Here is an 18410-nt window from a genome sequence, read left to right on the forward strand (position 1 = left end):
TGATAAACACCCATAAGGCACACAAAATATTCCCTTTCTGTCAGTACAGGTTTGGCTGCAGATATGTTTTTGTTTTTCAGGACCTGTGTAATCAAGAGAGAATTTGCATTCTGTCTTTGGGCAGCTGATACCATTACAAGCTAAACTCTGCATCCTACTGAACTGGGCAAACCTGAAAAATATGCTTAATAGGCATGGTTCAGTCTAACTGGTTTTGATCCACAAAAGGGGATTTTCACCTCCTGGACTAGAGGAGATACTTTCACTCACATGCCTCTTTATTCTTGCTGGGATTATAATAAAAAACCTTGGTCCAAAACTAGTGAGAAAATAAACAATTCTCTTTGTGAAGTTATGGAAGGTTTTCCTCCCTGTTCTTGTGGAACCATGAGATTTATCCATATGATAGAAGTGGCTGAATGCAATGGTCCATATCATTCCTTCTGAGTCCCACCTGCAATCCTGTGCACCTCAGCTTGTCAGAGCTGCTTCCACAGTAGAGGGAATTTTCAGAACAGCAATTGTAAAGCAGAGGGTTTCAGCACTACATTTCAGGCAAAGTAAACAGCTGGGGCTGCTCTTGCTGTTGCAAGCTAGAAGAGAAGAGCATTTAAAATGTTTTTTGTTTGCTTGTTTGTTTTTGTTTTGTTTTGTTTTCAGGTAAGCTCTAAAATATGTCTATTTTCTGAGATCAAAATAAATTTATAATCCGTAAATCAGAGAAAAATTAAAAATTTAGTCTTTGGAGTATGAAAGGCAAAATTGAAGCATCCCACAGCTTTCTCTGGAGGGCTGAGTTAAATGGATAGGATCTCCATCTAGAGGCACAGATAAGCAGCTGCCACATAAAACAGTCATTTCCAGCAGTAAAATGGCTTAAATATATTTTAAAAACTTACTTCTCAGGCAGAGGAGACCCACATTTTACTGCAAATTAAATTTTATTGTAATAAACGAGCACAGATATAATTTGATGAAAACCTGAAACCATTACAGGTAAATATTCCTGGAGCAAGCAGTCTGGGTGAAGAGGTATATGACCTGGGAAAAGCTCAGTCAGTAAGAGCCTGGTTCTAATAATGCCACAGTTGTGGTTTCGATCCCTGGATGGGCCTTTTCACTTAAGAGCTGGACTTGGTGATCCTTGTGGGTCCTTCCAAATCAGAATATTCTGTGATCTAGTTAGACTGGGGCAATCAGTGCACAGAAACTTGTGCTTAGGCCTGAGTTTATTCACTGCAATCACCATCATTTAGACATCAATTTGGGCGTGATCCAACTCAAAGAGATTGAGTTGGCACATATATACAGAAGGCCATAAATGGGTTGGAAGAGTGGATGATGTCATCAAAAGGTAAAATCTAGGGATTTTATTTCATACCACATACACATTGCATCAGTGCACCTTTACTGATTTCTACTGGCAGAGGTTATAGGAGAGATAGAGAAGTGACAGACTCCATTAAGTCACTTCTCCTTTCCACCCTGTTGGAAAGGAGAGCTGTTTTTTTCCACCAATGTTGTTGGAAGTTGACTGAAGCTCCTCACACCCATCAGCCAAACAAGTTTTGTCTGACTATATCTTCTTCAAGCACTTTAGATAAAATAATCATGCTAGAACTCAGACTAAAATTATACCTATCCTCAGCCATGAGACAGCAGAAGAGTTAGTTAAGTTTCTGTTCAGACTGAACTGAAGATCATTAGGTCCAAGGATATATCTTCTGAAGGAAGAGTGTGGTGAGAGTTAAGTAGTCCTTCTGCAGCCCAGCACAAATTGGAGGCACATTACTTCATTATCCTCAGATCACCTATCACACCTGTGCTTTTACATACAGAAACCTTATGAGAGATACTCAAAGTCCCTGAGTGACAAGTGTGAAGCTGGTGAAAGAGGAAAGGGATCAGAAGAACCAACTCAATTTATTCTTACGCGAAGCTAATGCATAAGAGGAATGTATTTCTTTCTTTTAAAAAAAAGAAAACATACAAACAAACCTAAAAAAAAATCCCCACAAACCAAACCAACAACCAACCCCCCTTTGACAAAACAAAATAATAAAAAACAAAACCCAAACCTCAGTCTTTCTAGTCTTTCCTAGCTTATTTTTTCTTTTTTTCTTTTTATTTTTGCAAGAGCCTGTAGGAGTATTGCTCATGAAAATACCCCAGAGAACTGCAATACAGCACAGGGAGGGTCTCTCAAGGAACCATGGATTAACCCCCTCAACCTGCCAGTGACTACAGAAATGATTCTGTGATATTTCAGTGAATGTCTGCAAATCCCTCCAAGTCATAGAAGTCCTTTTGGGATCATGAATAAATCCATGGAGACTCTCACTCTGCTCCTCAGACAGAGTCAGAGTAGGGCTTCTGATGGGAATATTAACATATGAGAGCCCAAAGAGACTCTTACTAAGAAGCTAAAGAAAATCTTTCCTTTTCCCTAGGTTGTAAATGGTGTAAGTACCTGGCTTTTGCATGGGATTTTCTTATTCTCTCACTAAGATCTATCAGATAATCCTCAAATCTGCTTTGGAAAGTGCCTTATTTCTTTATGCAGCAAATGCTTTTAGAATTCTTTTAAACACCATCGTGGTCAGTCTTACATGAAATTCTCAAGAGCTTGAAAATGTAGTCTGTTCTTCTGTGTCCATAAATTCTGGGGATTTCTACACATCTTCCATTTTACTTAACAGCTTACCTGAGATGTAAATCAGAGGCACAGAGAAGAATGCTGACTCAGATATAACAGGGAATGGCTCAAATTCTTTGCAAGTATTTAAGCGTATATTGAAGTTCAAACTTGTTTCTGAGAGGGAAACTAAATCTTGTTTATGCCTGTATTACTGTAGACTGCATTTGAAGCAGTGATAGTGAAATACTGAAGGAAGTTAATTAGGTTCTTACCTTACCAGAAAGCAGTGATATCTAAATTTCCAAAGCAGAATCTATATTTCCAAGCTCATTCTGCAGTCTGAGAAAAATTTGTGAAAGATGGAAAGAGAAGAAATGCCTAACAAAATACTTATATAAACATATAAGAATCTCAGATGAGGTGTTTTCTACAGCTAATTATAAATATGTTGATCACAACAATATGTTGATATGATTGTTTTCTGTGAGTCTGCACAAACATCACCCCTTTTGTGAACAGAGAGCCTCAAAGATTACATAGTCCTTGCCAAAGAAAGGAGAGATTTATTTAGCAGTTTTTCATAGCTCCTGCATTAGGATAGGTTCCCTAAGACTCTGACTGTGCTATGTTTCACTATATGACTGCTCCCAACTTTAATTACATAGACTATAGCTACAGACTAATTGCATTTTGACTCCATTACAGGTTTAAAAAAACTGTGTCTAAATCTGTCTCTGATGCATAGGTCCAGATATTGGTCATAACATGCTGCAGCTACTCTTAGCAAGGTAAAATACCTTAGCTTTGCATTCATTCAACATGCCTTTAAGAGAAGGCTCTGTTAAAAAATAATGTAATGTTTAGCAAGCTTAACTTAGTAACAGGAAACTGAGGGACTTGTCTCTGTCCATATACCTTCTGTAAAAATTATATTCATCCTCACTGGGCCAGGTAGACTAAAATTCATAAGCAAATACTCCCAAGCTCTCTGCACCTTTTGGTTTTTAAAGAGACATTGTAAAGTCTGTTTGCATCAAATTTTGACCATGCTTGAATATTGACAAAAATAAAATAATGGAAACATTTGAAATGTAGGGTTTAAGAAGGGATAAAATGGATTATTTGAATAAAAAAAATAAAAAAAAATAAAAGCCTGAGGGGCATTAACTAGCACAGAATGGAGAAGAGCATTACTGTGTGCAAAAATCTCACCAAAACAAATTCACTGTGTTACTTTATCAATGAAGCAAGTCTGTGTGATACAAAATTTCCACAGAGTGATGGTGATGAATATATTTGATGTCCCTTGCATGTTCTATTCTATGTCAAATATGAGTTTTTAATTAAAAGAGAGAAAGAGGTTGATTTTGAAATTCAGAAACCGTGCCATTGTATTTTACCACATGGGAACCTCTTTCACATTGTGGCAGAAGCACCGTGTCAGCTTCAGCACAACTCTTGGTATAATGACTTGACCCACTGATGAAGTCAGGTCCTCCCCCAGTTGTGGTGTTGAGGATCTCAAACTCTTTTCATTAATGCCCTGAAATTCCACAGTTATGTTGTGCATTATTCTCTGCATTTCTTTGTCAGACTTATCTGTTACTGCCTGCAGGCTTCCTGTTTCTCAGGCCACCTTTCCACAGCAAACATGTCTGAGGACAAAAAAACTACTGACTAATATATTTCATTTTCTGAGGTATCACTTTACCCTATTCTTCTGCAGTGGTCCAGTTCTCTGAACTTAAATCCATCTTTACATAAGAACTCTTCAAATTGGGACTTTGTGGCAAAGTAAACTTTAGGGGAAGTAAAATTAAATCTAGATAGGAATAGTACCTAGCAGTGTACCTAGGGAACAATCTCCTCCATCAATCTGCTGTGTCCCTGAAGTGTCATGTTGGAGATTAAATCCCTCCCACTGTGCCATGCAACAGCAGCAGAACCACTCAGCAGTGATTGCTGCATTGCAACGTGACTCCACACAGCACAAACTTATTTGAAGAGCACAAGAACATACCTAGAGAAAGGTATACAAGGATGTGTGGGGCAAGAGAAAATAATAAATGGAGTGAATGTGAGAGAGAACAATAGGAACAAGACTGAGGCATGAATAAAAAAGAAAATAAGTTGATTAGAAGAAAGCAAGAAATGGTGACTGCAAGAGAAAGAGTTCTGCAAGGGCATTCACATGGGCTCTTCAAATTATCACCTGTTTTCAGTCAAAATTCCTCACTGACCCTAGTTTTAGCACCTGTCTGTGTTATCCTATGACAGCCCACAGAGAGAGAGGGTAACATTTCTTCAAGCCTTGCACTTTGAACAGTGTAGTGGAAATACTGAAGTGACTTGAAGTTCTGAAATCTCACCTCAACTGTCATTCAAACATTTAAGTTCTTAAATCCACTACCATTCACTGAGACTTGGCTTCCATGACCTCTTCAAAGAAGAAGACAGAAATTATTTTATCAAAAAGTTATAATTTTCTTTCATAATCAGAAATTCCAGTGTATTTAACATTTGTATAGAGATTATTTTTTTCCCAGTATATTGCCTTTGTTGTTTTGTTGGTATTATCTAGGTTGGGAAGAGGAACTTATTTCCTCCTTTTCCTATCATTATTTTCTTGTTCATTTCTACAGAAAAGCCATGATCTTGAGTATGGTATCATTAAGAATCATTTCCACAAAGGGTCTGCCTCTAAAAGGTATGGGATTCTGATGAACAAGTGGGATTCAGATTTTTACCTCCAGGTAAAGCTGGCAGCTATCAAAGGGTTCTGTATTTCTGCCTGTCATCTCTGGGGACGAGTAAAATTTTCAAAAACACAATGGGAAGAAATTACATAAAGTGAACAGGAAAGGGGAACTGTGACTGAACTTGGGGAACCCCTGGGGTTGGGAATCCAGTGCATCACATCCCTTCTGTGCCAGCTGGACGTGCAGAGGCACAGCTCAGCACTGTGGAACAGCCACAGCTCTGCGTGAGGTGACATCTGGGGAATTCCAGTTGTTTTGGTGGTTTTTTCCCCCTGCTCCTGGTTGTATTACTAAGTGTTGCCTCAGCATCTCCTCTCCTCAACAGTGACACTTTCTCCTCAGATATTTGCAGCAGCTTTGCGTTAGGACCTGATCTGCAGCTTGGGACAGACCTATATCACTAATTCATCCATTTCCCCTTTCATTTTCCCTCGCTGCCTGACGCAACACCTGCTCTCCTTCAGCCTCTCTGGTCCTTATCTTGTTCATCAGCCCTCTGCTGGTCACATCCATCTTCTGGCTATCATTTCTCCTTAGGCAACCACTGTGTTGCTTTTCTCATCCTCTGGTCTAACAGGTGTTGGTTTTGCTGGAACTGCTCAGCTCCCATTTCTCTGATCACTTTAAACTGCAGAAAGACCAAAGAGATTCCTGCAGTCTCAAATAAAACTCCTAAGGGCTGTAGCAGGATGCAGTGATGGCACACTATGGTTCTGCCATCCCACTGAAAACAAATATTGGGTGAGGTTGATCACTGATTCTAGCAGACAACCTGCAGAAATAGTGCTAACCTTCAACAGCTTTGCTCTGAAGTTTGAAAGAAATTGGCACTTCATTACTGACTGTTCCAAAATTATGAGACGATTTTGCTCCCTCTTTAAGAATTATGAGTGGGGCAGAGTATCTTTTTACAATATCCTTTGTGTAGGAGAAGTGATGGAAACTGTTTTGGATGAGAGATGCAGAAGACTTGTGACTGCAGAATCAGGAGACATAACTAATCGTGAATACTGGAGTATTCTGTCAGTCTGTGTGTTAGACCATGAAGGAAACCAGACCCCTCCGAGCAGGGGTTGTTTTTAGGAAACATCAAGAGCAATCTGTGATGAGGGTAGAGTGAAGGGGTGACCTCACAACAGCATTTGAACAATGAGAAAGTGTCCAGTAGTAACAGATCAGCAGCAAGCCTAAGGGGAATGGAAGATTGTAACATCACCTGATTTATGTATAACTAATAAAGTTATATTATAGACAGAATGTACGAGTATGCTCAATTATTTCCCCATAAACTGGTCACACCAGCACAGTCACTGCCCAGAGTGGAGGTGAGATAACCCAGGTGGGAAGGTGGAATGAAGATGGGAGGTGATTTTTCCCTGCTGAAATTTGTGGCTCTCTGCAGCTCTCGGAGTCTGAGGCTGAACAAAGCCTCAGAAACACCACGCTGATTTGCAGATGTCGTGTTCCCCGGTCGTGCACGCCTTGTGGTACTCTTTGAGAAATCTGTGGCTCAAAGGCACATTTCACAGCTCCTTGCTCTCAGTCACTCATGCTATAAGCCTGACTTCAAAGGGACAGCTGAAAAGAAATGTTTGCAGGGAAAAAAAGGGAAAGAGAAAAAAAAAAAGAGAAAAAGATTGTCTGCTTGTCATTTTTTTCCTGTTCATGATATAACAGGCTTAAGATGTTTTGGTATAACTGCTTCTCAGTGGGTTATTTTTCCCTTCTTATTTTTACAAAAAAACCAAGAAAAAAACCTGGCAGTGAGGAAGAAAACAGCTGTGTGATCCCAATCCAGATGCTTTCATCTTAGAGTGGGCTTGTCAAAGAGCAGGCAAATGACTTTCCATTCTCTAAGCAAGCCCCTTGGGTGAAGCTGGACTGATGGCTAAGATAGCGACCCTCAGTTTTTCATTTTAGGCTTTTCAGCAGTAGCACATGCTAAAGCACTACTGCTCCCTGCTGCAGACCCAGTTACAGAGTAAACAGAAAAATCTCTGAGGGCTGGTGCTGCCCTTTCAGGCCGTAGGCAAATCACTTACATGACATTTTCTCGTTTCTTAGTGGGAATGAGGTTCTGTTCTAAATTCAATACTTTTTAAGGCTTTAAACATATTATCTATGAAATCAATGTTCTCCACATATATAAAGTCCTGAATGTCTCTAATGAAATTTCTAAAGTGATTTTTTGCTTTGGGTTTGTTATTTGGTTTTTTCTTAGTATGTATAAAACTATATTAAAGTAGGATTAGATTTTTTTAAAAAAATTAATTAGTTTGGATCTGTTTGGTGACTTGTTCTTGATCTGCTGTGATATGCAATGCAATACCATTGAAGGTTCAAGGCACTGAACAACATCAAATAATTAAAATGCAGACATTCTTATTTGTAGAAAGACACAGTGGATGGATTTACAGTCAGGTTAATGTTTAACCTCTTAATCTTTCTAATGTTATGGTTGGAAAATGCCCTTTAAATTTAATTATCTGCTTCTGTACATTTTCTAGTTTGCAAATGAGCATTTAAAAATGTAATTTTTCTTTACAAAGATCTTTCATAGTTTTGTACCCACTCATAATGATTCTGGTCATCCTAAACAAGTGCTATCCAACCCACCACGCCACTGACATAGGCATTTATTCTCTTCCTGACTGTGTAAGGTTTGTAGATTTCAGACCTTGTAGTTTAAGGGTTAATGTGCTTTCTCTGTAACCCCACCAAAAGCATTTCAATGATAGCACATTTGCATTGCATCACCTTTGCAGAGAGGATCAAGCATCCAAAAGATGGCATTCACAAATGTAAATTATATCTGGAAAGAATTAAAATGTCTTTTCTATCTACTCCTGCTGGATCTTGTGATTTACTAAATTCATCCCAAACCTCTGCACAGTCTGTTTATAATTGAACATAAGAACACAGTTCATAGCTATTTTCAAATACAGGTATGGCAGAGAGATTAAGAGAGCTGAACTCTTACACTTTGTCTGGAGGAATCTCTTCTTGCTGCCTTGTAATCTTCACAGGTGAAGGGAGGTTGTTGCTCTACATCAGGCAGTGAGAATCTGATGCAATTTGTCTTGTGCTAAGCAGAGTCAATATGACTTCAACTCCCATGTAAATAGACATGGACTTCAAACACAAACAGAAATTTGTGTTTCAGGAATTTTAGCAAATTTGTCATGACAATGCAGATCATGACTTGTGATACTTCCTGTTCTTTCAATACTGGGAAACAGGGTAATGCTTGAGAGCAAGTAAATGGTGATGCAGCTTGTTCTGGTATCTGGCTGAGAACAAAAATAATGTAGTAAAAAGAGGAAAAAAATCATACATTTCCTAGCTTCTCTTTTTAAAACTTGTGATGTGCGTTGTTCTTCTGTGATCAGGAAGTGGTTCATTCTACCTTGGTTTGTTAGGGTCAGGATAAAAATAAAGCTTATGTGGTGAATTTGGATAAGTGAGCCAGAAGTTTTGGTTTTGCAAGGCTCTATGCAAGGAGTGACAAGAGACATTGAGATTTTTCTCTGTCCGAAAAGAAAGTTCATGGAGTTGTTTTGAGACCTATAAGCAAACTGACAAAGGTAGTACTATTAATGATGGTGAATGTCAAGAAGTTTAGTGCTTCACCTTAAATAATATTTTTTTTCCTTTTGTCCTCCTATTTTAATTCAAGAAGGTGTTATATGGCCAAGAGTGACTCTTGCAAACACAGAAGTTTGTTAGAGCTAATCACAAGTCAAGTAATCATTTTTTGTGCTTCCTTAAAATGGGTCGGTTCTGCAACAGATAGAAAATCAAAAGCTCATAATGCCTTCAAAGCATAATCTCTCTTTCTCCTTGTGTGTATGAATAGAATACATACTTTACCTCTATTGTGGTTCTGTTATTTCTTATCTTTTTCATTCTTTACTAATATATTTCTCAAAATGGTTGATCTGCATTACATTTTTTCCTCTTTATCTGTTTGTCATGTCATTGTGTACACAAGGGGTTTGGACAGAACTGTGAAGATTAGACAAAGAAAAATAAATCCAATATGATCAAAATTATATGTGCTAATCAACAGTAACCAGTGTTTCTGTCAGAAGGTGCATACCCATTAAATGTACAGTGTGTTTATGTCTCTCCTCTATATTGTTTGGGTTTGAGATTCACAGAATTAATCTGAGCTCCCCTCTGTAGCTAGCAGAGCTATCTGTTCGTGACAAAAATACACAGATAATATTTGCTTGTGCTAGATTCACTTCATCTGCTCTGCAAACAGGCTACTTTTGTGCAGGTTTAGAATTAATTAAATATCAGGCTGCTCATGAAAACAGCAATCACTGGGAGGATATTAGAGAATGTTGATGGATTGAGTTGTGAAATTCCACACATCAGCATTGGCCCTGGAAGCCTGACTTCAGAGAGTGCTGAGAGCAGGGCTCCACTGTACAAGCTACATTACTCATCCACACTCCAATTTCAGAGCCTGAAATCTCATGGTAAATTGCTCTGAAAAGAGATCAATAGGTCAAAAACCCTGTGTATGCCAATGGCAAAATTTCTGTTGCTTTTGGTAGGCTCATGACTTTCCTATGAAATGGGAGAAAAGCAGGATTGGTGTCTGGGGACTAGTCCTAGTTCATTGTTTTATTAGGTCCAGAATCATATTCTGCTCTTCCCTGCTGTAAACTGTCCTGGGATCACCCCTGCTATTCATCATTTAGGAGAAAACTCTGTCTTCAGTACCAGCTTGTAATATTAAGAGTGCCCAACCGAGCGTTTCCTCTTTGTGAAGGACAATATTTCTCTTTTCTCTCCTTAGCACACGGTCATGCAGCACTACCTGGGGCTGTGACTGTTGCCAGGTTATTGGCATATATACATTGAAAAATAAAATAGAATCTGTGAAGTGCAATGTTGGGTTCGGGTTTGGAACCTAATGAGCTTCTGATATTCTGGAGCTGTAGACACTGCTCTGCAGGCTGGTTTTCCAGGTGTATTTACTGGGCAGTGCTCCCCTACTTTTAAGCACTTTTAAGAACCTGCTGCAGCTCACCCATCCTGTTTATGTCCAAATGGATCTCCATGCATATGACTATTATAAGTTCATAAAGTAACACAGAACCTTAACTGATAAAAGGACTTTGTAAATGGCAGAGACTAGCAGAATCATCATAAAAAGAGCATAGTAACTGTCCTATGAAGATTCTGATAATCAGCAGAACAACTGAGGAATAAAATACCATCTTTTTTCATTCACCTTTTCTACGGAGCGGATGTGGATAACAGGTTTCCTTTATAAATTGGAAATTAAAACTCTGGACAAAGCTGCAGGGAGAAGAGCTACTGGGATGTCATGGGATGGGATGAGTTGGAGGAAGCCCTGACAAAGACAAGGTCATCATAGTACAAAGAGGAGGAGAGGAAGGAAATTATATGACTGCTATGGGCAAGTGTTTGTCTGAAGAAAATAAAGTAGACATAAATCATCACCATTTTTACTCAGGTCTTGTCCCTTTAGTGAGTGAGACAAAGAAGCAAATACATTGCAGCAAAACAAGTTGAGCTCCCCATTTGCCCTCCCACATCCTAAAAGAAATGTTTCCTGTAGCAGAAACATTATTACAAGACTCAGACTCGTTTTTAGCTCCTGTATGCCGCTCCTGTGGCGTAAGGTAATGGGAAAGCATCCAGGCAACTGAGTATTTTCCCCCTGCTGTAAAATCTCTGGGTGGTTTAGACCCAACATTTAAAAACACTTACAAATGTGAATAACCTCAAGATACCACAGGTGGTCACATCTAATAGTTTAATTCAAAGGCCACTAATTAAAGCTCTCTCTATGTAAAAGGAAAACAAAAAGCAAAGCTATATGTATGTCTCCCTCTCAAAAGAAAATCAATGGAGACTACAGGAAATTTCTTAGAGAACTGTTGGGTGGAGGATTGGTTCTTTCAGTCCAGTCACTGAAGCCACACGTGGTGGCTGAAGTGATGCACTATTCCCTAGGGCAGCTGGGCTCTGCTTGCAAGCCTGGGGACACAAATCACCACTGGGGTAAACACTGTGTTTCCTCCTTCTACTGACATTGTTTTCTGCCCTGATTCTCCTAAGTTTTATCACTGTGGTGGCAGTGGCTCTCATCCACCAGACAATTGCTTTGGATATCTCCTTATTTCCCACCAGCCATGAAACAGAAGGTATGTCCAGAGACCACTGCGTCCAGCAGATCAGAAGTACCTCTAATACAGAGATTTCTAATTTTTAAAAAAATGCTTTTGTCCAGTGACTGATGCCTCTTGGAATGTATTTTGAGAGCAGAGCACATGTCCAAGGTCAATGACAAAGGATGCACTGTCAGACAGAGTGAAGCACGGGACCTGTGGGGGAAGGCTGAGGGCAGAGAGAGTGCTTAGCCTGAGAAAGAGATGGCTGTGGCAGCAGCCTGCCAATACCTACAGGGAAGCTAGTGAGAAAATGGAGCCAGTCTTTTTATAGTGGTGTGTAGTGGGAGGATGAAAGAAAGAAGACAAAAGGTTTTGATGACATTAAAGGGAAAAAATATCATTACGAGGCCAGCAAAACAGTGGACACACATTTGTGTACAGGCTCCATCCTTGGAAGTTTATCAAGCTGCAACAGATAAAATCCTGAGCAACCTCAGCTAAACACTGACCCTACTTTGAGTATCAAATTGCAGTGGAGACTTCCTGGGGCTGAATTATTCTATATTTCTGTGATTCTAGCATATGCCATGAAGTCTGCAGGTGCTCTGGATCAGGAAAGCAGGAACATAAATATCTCTGTTTAATATGGAGTCAGAGATGGCAAAAGCAACCCACCTGATTGTGCAGAAAGCAGTCTGTGAGAAAAGCACATTGGAGAGAAGGAGGAACCAGCATCATGCAGGTCCTTGGCTTCTTATCCAGTGTAGGTCAGCATCTGATCTGCACCAGAATCAACTGCCCCAAAGTTTGTCCAAGAGGAGTCACCTGCCTGCAGTTTGCAATCTGCTGCTTCCCAGGAACAGGGAATCTGAGAGAGCCCCTTTGCCCTGATTTCCACAGCTCTGACCTGTTGTTGACCACTAGGTAGCCTTTGCAGCCAGTCTGAAAGAGACCCTGAGGATGGACAGAAGGGCCCATAGAGAACAGCTTGACTCTTACAGTTCTGCCCTGATTACAGCATCTTCCTGGAGAAAGGTTTAATGTGAGCAAAGCTGTATGCTGGCAAAATTTCACCACAAGAGCAACTCCTCAGGTGCATACCTCAGCTCATTCCAAAGCAACATGCCTTTAAGCACAAGCTCGATGTTTAACCCTTATTTCTATTCTTGCCCTACCACAAGTTCACACAGCTGTTGTAATGAATCACATGAGAAGATCCCAAGCTCTGCACTGTCTGCCAAACAAGAGTTACTTTGCTCTCTTGTGCATAAGCAGGAGAAATGTCTGTTTTAGCAGGCCCTGGCAAAACTGTGCAATAGCAGTGAACAGGATCACACAGCAATAAGCCTTTCCATCTCCATTACATGTTATGTGTCTTTTCCCTCCCCTCCAAATTGCTTTTACCAGTGGCAGTGACAGCTGTCCATCTCTGATCCCAAGCATGCAGGTCTTGAAGGAGCAGCTGCTTCCTCTCTGAGCATAATAGCCCTGACATGAATGGAGTCTGCAATGATGGTGCAGCTGAGATTCATTTTCTAGTGTAAAGGCTCAGCACAGAAGCATCAAAAGTGCCAACCACAACCAGTTCAAACACAAAGGCTTGCAGGGAGGTAGCCAGACTCTTTGGGTTACCATTTCTGCTGTTAACTTGGAGGTTCTGTTCATCCATTGCTGAAGAGGATGAGGGAATAAAGATTGAGTCCATTTAAAGAATAATCAGTTCACTGATGCTCCATGAAGAGTTACCTCTGTAATTAGTCTGGCTCTAATTACAACCCAGCCAGATCAGCGTTCTCAGTTTTTTTGATTGTCATTATAATGTAAGAAATATGCTTTGCAAAATACTTGAGTATGAAAAAAAGAAAAAAAAGTAGAAGGATGTGTTGTGGCAGAACTGTTACACTAGAAGTGATGATTGATATTGCACATGATAACACAGAGCTTTTGAAAGGAAAAGGGTTTTGGCATAAAATCAATGAATTAGATTGAACTTTTCTGGAGTCAGTGTCTGTCCCTGAAAAATGTGGGCACAGCACTTTATCCCTGACCTCAAAGGCAGGTCTGGCACCCAGAAGTGCTAATGCTTATGGCAGTCTATTTATCCATTTCAGTCTCCTGCCTGTCCATTTTTTTTCTCTTTTTCCTGCTCCAAGTTTATCTTGCAACTCGGAGCTCAAAGATCTACAGGTCATGGGTGATGTCTCCCTCACCTCAGAGCGGTGCTGGGAGCACAAGGAAGGCCAAGACACCTGAGCTGGTCTGTGGCTTCATGGCTTGCCACAGCTCGAGGCGTGGAACAAGGTTTGTTCACCTTTTCATTCTCTTGTCTGTTTACAGGCAATGAAACAGGCATGCACTGAGGGATTTTAGCACAGGCTCTGTGGGCAGTGGTGGATTTTGGGGCACATCACTGACAGCAGGCATTTCCATGTAAACACACAGAGCTTTTGCTAAGGGAGAACTACAACAATGCTCAAAGAGAAGGGAGAAATCAGGGTCTAAGAAAGGAAAAAGGGAAGATAAGAGGATTCATTTAAATGCAGTGGAGCTGAGCTAAAACCTGGATCAAAGCCTTGAAATGATAGCATGAAGTTGGTGGAAGCCTGGTAGAGCTGGCCCAAATGAGACTACTAAATAATAAGTGACTCATGCTTATAATTCCCCCTCTCTTTCATCTTTTTGTGCTGAAGGTAAGTGAATTCTTACTCCATTCCTATATTCAGCGAAACCATAAATAAGGAAGTTATTAGTATTTTACAGCTCCAGCTGTAATGATAAAACCTGGAAAGGGTCTGAAAGGTTTTCAGTAGTTTCACCAAAAATAGCAAGAACAAAACAAGTAGCCCATCACCTCCAACTCTCATCAAGTTCTTTTCATATTAAACTACTCTGGAAAAACATAATGCCAATTTTATATATTATTGCCTCGTGGATAGCAGATAGATTGTGTCATCATAACCACCTCTCTTTTGCTTTAAAAGTTCTGTCAGTGAATCCAGTATCAGAAAAACTCCCTGGAATACCTATACATTCTGACTCATTAATTCATTCCTTTCCCTAACTGGTTCTCTGATGCCATTTGAAATGAAAGTGCTGAAAATATTCCAAACACATTTTCTTCCCTAAAGATTGTTTGATGCATAGCACAGTGTTTTCCATCATTTGTATCCACTAAGCTGTGGACTGCCTATGTCTCTCTGTTCTGTCATTTGCTGTGCTCCCAGGAGATTAACAAAGATAAGTTATTTAAGTTTTGACGACTCTGCAGGGCTGCTTTCAAAGTGGCTTTTTTTTTTTTTCCATGCTAATTTTTTTCTACTTGGAGAAAAGTGTCTTTCCTTGTGGAACAAACTTCTGAAAAACATTCTGCCTGGTATTTTCTTTTCCTGCTAATCTTTTATCTCCAGTGTTGTAGACATTCAGGAAATAAAAGTGCCAGTTCTGAGACCTGGATGGCTGTGATGCTTAGAAGGTGTTGAAGAAAGGTCTTGTCAGAGGGTCACCCTTCTTTGGATTCAGAGCAAGTCCCCTACGTTTGGTTGCTGCTTCTGAAAACACTCCTGCAAACTTTCTAAAGGTTGTCTGAATTCAGAAAAAAATCTTCTTTATGACACTTATAAGATTTCATCCCTTCACAATATGGATTGTTGAAGTACCTCTTTAAAGTATACTTTAAATGGAGAAGCTCACAGCTTTAAAGAAAGTCACAGTTATCACATGCTTTGCAAGAAATTGTGCATTATGATAACTATTTTGAATCCCGTGAAGGAAGTCAAAGTATGGGTGTCCAGAGGAGTAAAATTTTTAATTATTATTGTTTGATTTCCTGGCATATCTTATCATATTCAATAGAAACCTGACTAGTTTTCTGCAAAGAATATTTCAGTTACTATTAACACCACTGGGTAGGAATAGAAGCCATGCAGCTATCAAGAGCCATGTCATGTGTCAGCATGCAGTTCAATACCTGGCTTCTGCTTACAGATTTACTGATTAATTACTACAGAACAAATGGAGAGTGAAGGAGAGAGTTTTCATACCTACAGCAGCTGATGTTTAACAGTGGTGCCTAAAATAGCAAACTCACCTTTAGCTCTTCAGTGAATGAGGACTGGGAGGTTTGTCACAGACATTTGGCTTTTCAGACCTCTGAATCAGGCACCCAAAATCTTCCACTCTGCTCCCTCTTAGGGTCCTAACCCAAGTATCTCAGCTGAGCCATTTATTCTCTGTTATCCAGTTTATTCTTAGGGAGTCTTTCAATATCTCATCTTTGTCTCATCTCTCCTCCACAAATTACTGTGCAACCTGACGTGGAGAAAACAACAGTCAAAGAGGTATGTTATAAATACCTTGCAAAGAGTGGAGTAAACAGCATGGTAATAAAGCTGACCAGCCAGCCTTCCTCATGAGCTGCTTTTTATTGTGTTCTGCTGCTCTGTCATTCCCCTAATGCTGCCCATTCATCTTGTGCTGGGTTACAAGTCAAACCTGCCTACACTCATGTTCTCTTGGGGCTGGAGAGATCCAGCTGTGGCCTGCTCATGGCGAATAAACTGTACCATAAAAATACAAGGGTTCCCCCATAATTTTTTTTGCCTGACTTTTTGTATTGTTGCTATGGAATAGATGGTTGCAACTGGACAGCCCTCAAATGCCTTCCTTGGCATATTTCAGACAGCTAGGCATCATTTATTTGTGATGCCAGGGCAATATCAGAGGGATTTGAGGTGCAGAATAAGAGATATGGATCTAAGCAGTGTGTAGTGACACTACAATTGAGGGGAGGTACAGGAAAATGGAGTTTACCTATGTAAACCTATGAGTAAAGCAAGCAGTGTAAACCAAGCAGTGTAAATTTTCTGGTACTCCTCTGGCGGAACACTCACTGGGGAAGGAAAAAGCTGCTTTGTGAGGTGAGGGGGGAGCAAAGAAAAGAGAAAAAATCAAGCACGCTGTTGTAGATTATAGTGGTAATTTATATGAAAGCTCTGCTCAGTTTCTCACCCTGAGTCAAACTGAGACAAAAGGTCAGTGAATGCAATGATGGAAGTTCAGTATCTACTTCAATAAGCAGCAAAGTGACTTTGACCTCTGCAATTTTTCAACATGAAGAAAGATTGCCTTGGTTTTTTTTGCACTTAAAGAAAGTAAATCATATCCACCTCTAGAAAGTTCAATAAACCCCTCTGGTTAACACATTTTAGAAACTCCATTCAAACCATGCAGTTAATCTGAAATCCTAAAGCAGATGCTTTGACAACTCTACAATATTTACATCTTCTAATCCTGTCACTACAGCAGGGAGAGGCTTTTTGTGCTTCACTATAGAAATAGATTTCCTGCTTCTTGTTTTTCTGTTGAGTCATAAAAAATTCCCTGCTAAAAAAGAACCAAAACCAATTTACATTATGTCTTTTCATATCCTGGTTCAATTATGGTATTTATTACCTCAAAAGTTACTTTAAATGCTTCATATTGTCCAAGAAGTAGGTAATTAAATAAGTAAACAATTAATTTATAAGCTTCATTCTGATATTTACCACAAAGTCCTATAAGCAGCTCGTTCCAATCTGTATAATGACTACCCTGGGTTAAGATTCTTCCCTCTGAACATTTCAGATAGAAAGGTCTTTTATCTCTTCTGTCTCTACTAAGGTTAATTTAGCTGACCTGCTGAGACATCAGAGACTGACAGTGTCTAGCTTGAAGAGAAAAAGGAGAGGATGCAGTGATCACATGAAATGCACTCTGTGTCAGACAGAGATTGAACTCAAAGCTTATTTTGCCCCATTCCTCTCAGCTAGGAGCTTTAGAGAAATTTGAAAGTCCACAGATGTGACTGGTACAGGGGCTGGGTTTTCACTGCTGCACATATGGCTGCAGAGCACACTGCACCCAGTGGTTTGTGGTCTCACCATCATTTAAACATTACTGAATGTGTGGCCTCACAAAAAATACATGTAAAATGTTCATAATACAGGTCTGCAAGACTATATGCACAGGGAGATGGCGTTCTGGTTCTTGCTCACCTGTGGCTGGATTCCCAGGACAATTTCTAAATGCACTACAACTTACAGAGACTTTTTTTTCCCCCTTTTTTTTTCGAGTTACAGCTATTCATCCTGTTGTTTGTTTAGGAGCTTCCTAAATAGCTGATAAGATTTGAAGCAATAATGGACACAGAGGGAGGATTAGAAACTCCCTGAGCAAGTCCTGTATTCTCATGGTCCAACACTATTTGGCTATCACAAGGTGTGCTGAGATCAACCCTGACCATGCACATCTTTCAGACTTTGTCAGACCTTTAGATCTCCCAAATATGGTGGTTTTTTGAACAAAAAAAGTGCTCCCTCTCTGTGCTCTCGTGTGCTCCAGGGACCTTAGCTTAGTCCTGCTATGAGGATGAGGTGGAAGGCTTGGAGAAGATAATGTATTGGCTTTTGTATCTGAAGGTACTTACACTGACATAATTGCAATTATTAATACTGCTGACAGGATGTGCCCAATCTATAATTTGAGGTAATGTTTGGCAACTTGAACAATACGAATCATGAATCATTCATTAAGTGAGCAATGCATTTAATGAGTTAGAATTAATTTTTAGATGTCCTCTGTCATTTTGTTGTGTAACTTAAGGTCACCAGCAGTATTTTTTGTATATCATCATTTCATCGAGGCTTATACACGGTCTCTACACCACAAATATATTATTTGCTTTAGTTGAAACTTTGAAACTTTTTTTTTTTGCTCATGGGAAAGACCTTGGGAATGGTGCCTGCTCGATATTTCACATCCTCTTTGGCTCTACATTAACGTTACCTACCACTCAAAAAATAACCAGAAGATGACAATGTG

General features: G+C 39.8%; 1 protein-coding gene and 1 long non-coding RNA gene across 9 annotated transcripts in view; one reads left to right on the forward strand and one right to left on the reverse strand.

The window, feature by feature from the left end:
• The window catches only part of LOC148184283 (uncharacterized), a 68963-nt gene that overhangs the window by 21571 nt on the left and 28982 nt on the right, over positions 1 to 18410 (forward strand). The window contains exon 4 of one of the 3 annotated variants that reach the window (XR_015772525.1): positions 81 to 168. The exons of the other annotated variants lie outside the window; for them this stretch is intronic. This is a non-coding gene — a long non-coding RNA (uncharacterized LOC148184283). Of the gene's footprint in view, positions 1 to 80; positions 169 to 18410 lie in introns of those variants that run through there. 3 annotated transcript variants of the gene reach the window in all.
• The window catches only part of CHRM2 (cholinergic receptor muscarinic 2), an 87159-nt gene that overhangs the window by 12492 nt on the left and 56257 nt on the right, over positions 1 to 18410 (reverse strand). For 2 of the 6 annotated variants that reach the window (XR_001331804.2, XM_014256912.2), the window contains exons 1-2: positions 8378 to 8453; positions 455 to 593 (exon numbers count right to left, since the gene is read on the reverse strand). The exons of 1 other annotated variant lie outside the window; for it this stretch is intronic. The gene's annotated coding sequence lies outside the window, so the exon portion shown is untranslated. Of the gene's footprint in view, positions 1 to 454; positions 594 to 8377; positions 8454 to 12227; positions 12303 to 18410 lie in introns of those variants that run through there. 3 more of the 6 variants (XR_015772524.1, XM_088055520.1, XM_088055521.1) reach the window with 2 other exon arrangements.

Source organism: Pseudopodoces humilis, chromosome 5 (genome assembly GCF_049639895.1).
Source record: "Pseudopodoces humilis isolate 2021_Gansu_Grassland_sample_001 chromosome 5, ASM4963989v1, whole genome shotgun sequence".
Classification (NCBI taxonomy): Eukaryota; Metazoa; Chordata; class Aves; order Passeriformes; family Paridae; genus Pseudopodoces; species Pseudopodoces humilis.